Genomic DNA, 7,423 nt, shown 5'->3' with positions numbered 1-7,423 from the left:
AGTGTATTGAGTGTTGAATGATTAGATGTTTCAGAGAGAGCAAATAACATTGTTAATTGTTCCTTACAATAATGAAGAAAATTTTGGAGAAAGACGATGCATGAGAGTTTTTATCAAGGATGAGAAGAAGCATCTACTTCCTTTCTATTACTATATGGCACTCTAAATATTTGTTCAAGCATCAGGTATATATATATATATATATATATATATATATATATATCAATTCTCAACTATATGTTCTTTTTTATAAACACTTTTATGTTATTCAATCTTGATAATTATGTCTCATAGCTTCTTGAAGGATTAATATACGTCTCGTAGTTTCGGTCATGGTTGCAAAAATCGGAAATTTTAACTAATAACCCTTTCATCACTTTCTCTGTTAGGGTCACCAACTGTGCACCTATACATACAACAGTTTGCGCTGGGTTCATGCTTCCCAGTGAGTTTGTGCTGTTAGAAGAGTAAACAGCCGGGAGTAACAGATGGCATCAACCCTTAACTAATTCATCTGCTCCTGTACATACAATTAGGTTGTGTTTGGTTGGGGTAAATGATTCCGGAAGGAATAAAATAAAAAATGAACTATCTTATGGAAAATTTTCAAGAAATTGCATTACTTCTTCCATTTCATTGCTTACATCATGTGCTAGATATGGCACCTTCAATTTGGGATGGAATGCTACATTCTCTCATCCTCAATTTCTTCTCAAATCTCATCATAGTGATTTTGCACTTCCTCAAATTTTTTTCAAAACTTTCTTCCTATCTCTATTAGATTCAAGTATTTTTACTCATTTCATTCCATTCTCCCCAACCAAACACAGCATAATACACTAACTATCAACCCTAGATTCACTCTCTCGGGTGATAACATCCTAGATATGGTAATACACTAACTATTAACCTTGCTTACCATGTCATCCTAGTTATTGTTCACTGACTCAAACCTGTGGCTCTGATACCAACCTGTGACGGACCCACATTACTGAAAGTAAAGAACCCTATAAATACTACAACGACTCAGAATTTTCCAACCCAAATAAAAAAACAAAAGCTGATTTAAACTAATAATTTACATCATTAAATTCAACCAAAATAAGTTAACATCCATGACAACTAACCAAGTCTGGATCGCCACAGGTAAGAGTATGAACAATACTAACTGTTTTTAAACAAAGGATTAAGTTACAATGCAACGGGTTCAACCTATCAAAACTTCACCATTCTTTACTTCTCCCTAACAGGTCCCTACAGTTGAACTCTCAGATCTACCTGAGTGAAACGACGCCTGAAGTCAGTTCCCGACCCTCCAAAGTTTTTACGGACGGTCTGTAGCAAATGCACCACTTTCGGGTTTAACTTTAAAATATAGTTAAAATATTGAGCTAAAGTGCCTAGCAAGTATATAATATCCAACCCAACAGTAAATCATAAATAGTATGTAAAGCATGGCAATGATATCAAGAATGTAACATGCTTTAAAGATTAATCAACACAATATGATTTAAGCAAAACAGTTTCATTTTTATGGAACTGGAAACAGATAAAACGCTACGAACTAAGCTGGGTGATCAGCCCACGACAAAGCTCCGAACCCTCATATCCAATACGAGTTCTCAAATATAAAGGATCCTAGGCACACTTTGGCCTTATATAAACATCAGGATCCCCGCTACAGATTTTTGTAAATGAAAAGGTGACCGGCGCCTCAGTCATAAAAACATTTTTCAACCAATTCCCTTTTAGAACAGATAATTCAAATCATTTTAAAACTATAAATCATTGTTGCAAGACAACTTTGGAATTCTACTATGGCAAGTATTCTCTCAAGGGAATGATAATTCATAAAGAAAGATAATTGGAACTATTTATGACAAGACTGGAAAATAGCTATTGAGGGTTAAGTGTTTAGGTTCATATAACAACCAAGTGAAGTGGTCTATTAGGTGAAGAATACTTCTCGTTTGTTAACATTGAAGAATTCAAGGTATCAGTTCTTAGTGTTATTGTAAGCTTATAACAGGGTTCTAGAGAATCAAGTTTATAGGGAGAATATGATAGGTTAAAGCATCAAAGGTTATACAATTTCTTCGTTTATAACAATCTAGAATACTTGGCAACTAGTAGAGTTTTAAACTTTGATTTCAATGATAAACAAAATTTTTATATTCTAAAAATCAAGTATCAAATCATGGCATCAAAATCTTTAACCAAGTTGGTTGGATAATATACTTGCCTTAAGAAACGTGTAACACAGCTTCAAGTTTAGGGTTGGTCCGCGATTAGCTCTTTTCCTGCTCGCCTACTCGGACCTATAAATAGTTATAAAAAATAAAAACAATCATACTTTACACTCTATACAAATATTAAGATAATAGTATATAATATTATATAAAAAAATAAGAATTAAATGAAACAAGGAAATAATAATTAAATAAATAATGTATATATAATATACAACGACCACATAATATATTATTTACACATAACATATAAACAAGAATCTCACATATGCATATATATACAGATATCATACATCTAACACATAAAATTATTGTCTAATTTACAGTTATTTCTCAGTCACATAAACTGCCGGACAGCCACTGAAAGATTAGCAATTTACTAACATTAGGCTATCTCAATATCAAATGAAAATCAATCAAGAAAGGTAGGATATTCAAAGAGCTTTCTAACCATATAAGGTATGAAAAAATTGATCAAGTAACGAAACGGGAATTTAAAATTTAAGTCAACTATTTAACACCATTCAGCAGCAAGTATCTCAATTACTTCAGTTTATAGCATGATATATCAAGTCTTTTCTCTAAGAAATATGAACAGAAAATATCATAACTGGAATCATCTAGTCAATCCAAAAAGATTCATCATTTTATCATTTCTCGAACTTGCACAATATCTCATTTAGCAAAACAGGGCAGACTTGGACAGTTTTGACATATCTAGCCAATCCAATATTTATAAAATACAAAACGACCTCAAATCATGATATTCAAAGAATACAAACCAAAGACTAATCACATAACCACATTATAAAAACAACAAAAGCAGATTTGGACATGTGGTTATTAAGTTATGCATTTTTGAAAATGAAGTACACAACAGAATTGCAACTATAGAAGGGAGGTTGACACTATTAGCTTACAAAATTCATAACTTTAATTATACATATCCAAATCAAGTAATTTTTTTTGGTAATCACAGAAGTCTCTACATAGCATCTAGTTACAGAGGTTTTGATATTTTACAACTACTCTCAACAAGTTTAATTAGTATCCAAAACAGAAAAAAAAAAATTCAGCTTCCAGAATTTTAAACTAGTTCATACAATAAAATCATATAACTTTAGTTTTACTAAACGAAATCTCAAATTTATTTTTCCCACTTAAACTACACTTCAAGGCACTTACAAAATCAGTAATTTACACACTAACCAACAACAATTTCAAAACAGGGCAGGTTTGTCCTAGCAGCATGGTATCACAAATTGACTCTTAAGCATCACCAAAAATTGACTATTAAGGCCTAAGAACTAATATGCAACTTCCAATATATCAATTCTCTACACACGAGCCCTTGAACACATATAATCGGTCACCAAGAATCTCATGCAGCTAGCAAGGATCATAAATCAAAGTAGCTCAAGTAGAGATTCGACCGAAAACAACAAAGAAACTCAGGATTCAGTTTTACCCAAAACTAATTAATACTTGTAATCACTAACTCTATACTAAAAACTGACACGCAACAACAATCAATCATAAATCAAGCCTTAAAATCAACCCAACAATCAAAATATCACAAACCCAGGCCATGGCTCACTGCAGTTCATCGCCATGGCCAGCCTTCACTTGGGGAGATTCGTTTTCACGAGCTCTGGACCCATGTGAGGCTCGCAGCCTCCTTTCTCATACAATCGCACAACAAAGACACCTCTTGGGCCGAAACCCTAATCACAGCCAACACATACATGCATATATCAAAGGGTTTACATACAATTAAGGAAAGGGAGTAATCAGGTAGAATATTACAGTTACTAAACACTGAAAACGGCAAGGAAAATTGGTGGAAGCAATGGAGATCGGCTGATATTGCAGAAGAAGGGGGAGAGTACACGAGGGAGAGAGGAGAGGTTGGAGAGACGGATGAATTGAAGAAAAATCGGGGTTTTACCCCTGTTACTACTTCTTTAATTATTAAAAGACCATATTGCCCCTGCTAGGAATTAAAACAATTTAGAAATCAAGGGCAATCTTGTGACTGAATAATCCAATCTAGAAGTTTTATTGGAAATAGGATTTTTGCAAGACTTTTATTTTTGAAGAGAATTTTTAAAAGAATTTTAGAAGAAAGAGTTTAGTAAATAATATTTTGAAATAAAGGATTCAATATCAACTGGATATTTAAAAGGGATTTGAGTTTTATAAGAATTTTGTTCGAAAAGTTTCTACATACTAGAGCAATTGCAATAAATTATTTAAAAAGAAAATTTATAGGCTCAAAAATAAAAGATTGGAAGCCAAGGGACAAAATTTTAATAATTCACGTATCACAAAATTGATTAATCACATAAATAATTTTACACTTAGTTTAGCACCAAATTTATTCTAATCTATTAATTAACATAAAGCAATTATAAAGTCATTGAATTAAACAACCACATAAATAAATAAATAAATAAGGAAAATAGTATTGGGAATATAAAAAAAATAGAATAAATGGATAAATCAAATATAATCACCAAAATATTATTATAAAATACTGTGGCATTGCCATTGCTGACATGATTAATTCAAGCACTTGTCTGCTAAGATTACAAACCTTTCCGTTTACACAATTTATTGATATCATAAATTAATAAATTTTGGAATGACATAGAATTGACATGTTAACTAGCTAGTGGTGTTGCCTGAAACCCAAATTTGCCAACATAGAATTGACATGTTAACCATCTGCAAATATAATTAGCAACATTGGTGCCTGTCTGTATCCAGATTAGGTCTTTGTTATCTTCCTCCTTTCAAATTCAAATTCCAACTTGGTTATGGTTTTGCACTACCATCAAAACCAAAATCAAACATGTTGCTCGGTGCTATGTTGCTAGGAAAGCCATGAATCTCCGAATATTAAGAGGATCTAGGAATATTAAGTTTTGGCTCCCAAAATGGATGAAGAGGCATATTACTCGCATTTGCATGTATTCGAGCAGTCATGCTTCTTCTGCTTCGGGGGCCATTTGTTGTGTGCCTAGCTACCTCTCCCACAAACATTTGGCATATTGAATGGAGATTGATTAAACTATCACGCCTGCAAAAAGGAGTTAGTTACACTTGAATCACCCAAACTTGACCAATGCATGCATATAACAACTAATATAGATATGAAACATATATATTAGCAATTGAATTTATTTTCATATATACAAACCAATAGTAAAGGTATGGACCTAATTTCACTACATTATATAAAACCAGTAAATCCCTAAATGTAGCAAAACAACACATGAGATATAGAGCAAACCTATACACATTGTATGGTTTGGTGCGTTTTTCTAAGGTGAGAATACAAAGACCTTGAATTAATTTGGTATATTGAACATTAGAAAATGATTATTATATTTAATTGTTTATATTATCTTTAATCTTTATCTAAACACATGTTAACAGAGAAAACTGATTTATTAACAAAGATGAGGTTCTTGGCGTGAATCAAGATTTGCCGCGGCGGTTGTTCGTCGGAATAGGGGGTGGTGATTGGTTATGTTTGGATGTGGCTGACATCGTAGGCATAGGGTTCAAGATCGCGAAGAAAACTAGGGGTCTATTCACCGACCTCTCGTTCCCAAGAGTTACCTATGCCCACGATGTGCCTACGTACCCCTATTTATAGGGGATCAAGTCGGTACGTAGTTCTTTCTCCGAAGAGACCCAAGTGGGCTGGGCCTCCCCTTCTAGAATCTTCCTCCCGAAAGGGGTCCAATACGATGAGGCCTAGCCTTGGCCCTTGTAGACTCTCGAGCACCCAAGGCTTTCCCCAAATACAAGGACGCTTCTCTACTCCCCGACACGGACAACCCGCCAGACTACAGAGATAGAGCCTCCACATGCTCCCCGACAAGGACAAACCAATAGTAAAGGTATGGACCTAATTTCACTACATTATATAAACCAGTAAATCCCTATACGTAACAAAGCAACACATGAGATATAGTGCAAACCTATACACATTGTATGGTTTGATGCGTTTTTCTAAGGTGAGAATACAAAGACCTTGAATTAATTTGGTATATTGAACATTAAAAAAGGATTTTTATATTTAATTGTATTTATTATCCTTAATCTATATATAAACACAAACAAAAAATAATTCTACAGAAGGACCCTGGTAAATCAATTCCTCTGCCCAATACAAACCTTTGAGTTCAATAAATCATAAACAAGACAAAATTAAATAAAATAACATTTATGGGAAGGGAATGAGAAGGTAAGAATTAAAACTATAAATTAAAGAGAGATTTTTGGTATAATCCTAACCTAGAGAAGGTAGATCCACAATTGCACTTGTACTCCCTTTAACCACAGATCCTATTCCAGTCAGAGAGCACTGCATACTTCTTCTCGAATTTGTAGCATATATATTTCTTATCAAAACACCAAATGCAAACATCAATTATTATCACAACCATATATAGATTATACAAAACACATTACCGAATAAAAAAAAATCTCTTATTCATATTATTAAAGATGTCAAATCATGACTAACCAGAAAAGCTATAGTGCCAACTTAGAGCATCTTCTTCATTGTTTGAGTCTTTGAGATATAGATCCAGAAACAACTCAAGGACATCAAGATCAATATTATACCCAAAATCTGAAAGGAAAATCTCAATTATTAGCATCATAATAAGAATTGTTCAAAATTTATTTAATTCCAAAAGAAATTTAGGAAAACAAATTATAAATATATTGATTTATACCTCAATAAGTGCAAGGATGAAACTAAATTATGTCAACATGATTATACAGGATATTTACATATATCATATATGAAGATCTATACCATGATTTGTCTAAACAAAAAATGAATGCTTACACTGATCGGAAATCATATCACATGAAAGGATCTTATTGCAAAACTGCTGACTACTATTGTAATTTGTAATCTAAGAGGTGATAGAAAAAATTTGATGATGATATTATACACTCCTAGTGAGAGAACTAGACTTATCAAATACAAGGGGCGGGTGTGTGGCCAACCCTCTGACATTGATCATATACGAAAGATTAAGGTTTTGGTCAGAAAGGCCTTCTTGGTAGCAGCCCAATAAGAACTTTAACGAGCTCTTAATCTTGTATGGGGTAACTCTATACCGTGTCATGGTTTAAGATCTAATAAA

General features: G+C 33.1%; 1 long non-coding RNA gene across 1 annotated transcript; it reads right to left on the bottom strand.

The window, feature by feature from the left end:
• Positions 1 to 4,745: 4,745 nt before the first annotated feature.
• LOC135150116 (uncharacterized) lies at positions 4,746 to 6,902 on the bottom strand. Its single transcript, XR_010288422.1, has 3 exons — positions 6,790 to 6,902; positions 6,558 to 6,664; positions 4,746 to 5,331 (listed from the first exon to the last, which is right to left on the bottom strand). It is a non-coding gene; the product is annotated as an uncharacterized LOC135150116 (long non-coding RNA).
• Positions 6,903 to 7,423: the final 521 nt, after the last annotated feature.

The sequence above is a fragment of the Daucus carota genome, chromosome 2, assembly GCF_001625215.2.
Source record: "Daucus carota subsp. sativus chromosome 2, DH1 v3.0, whole genome shotgun sequence".
NCBI lineage: Eukaryota > Viridiplantae > Streptophyta > Magnoliopsida > Apiales > Apiaceae > Daucus > Daucus carota.
This window is presented reverse-complemented; position numbering and strand designations above follow the sequence as displayed.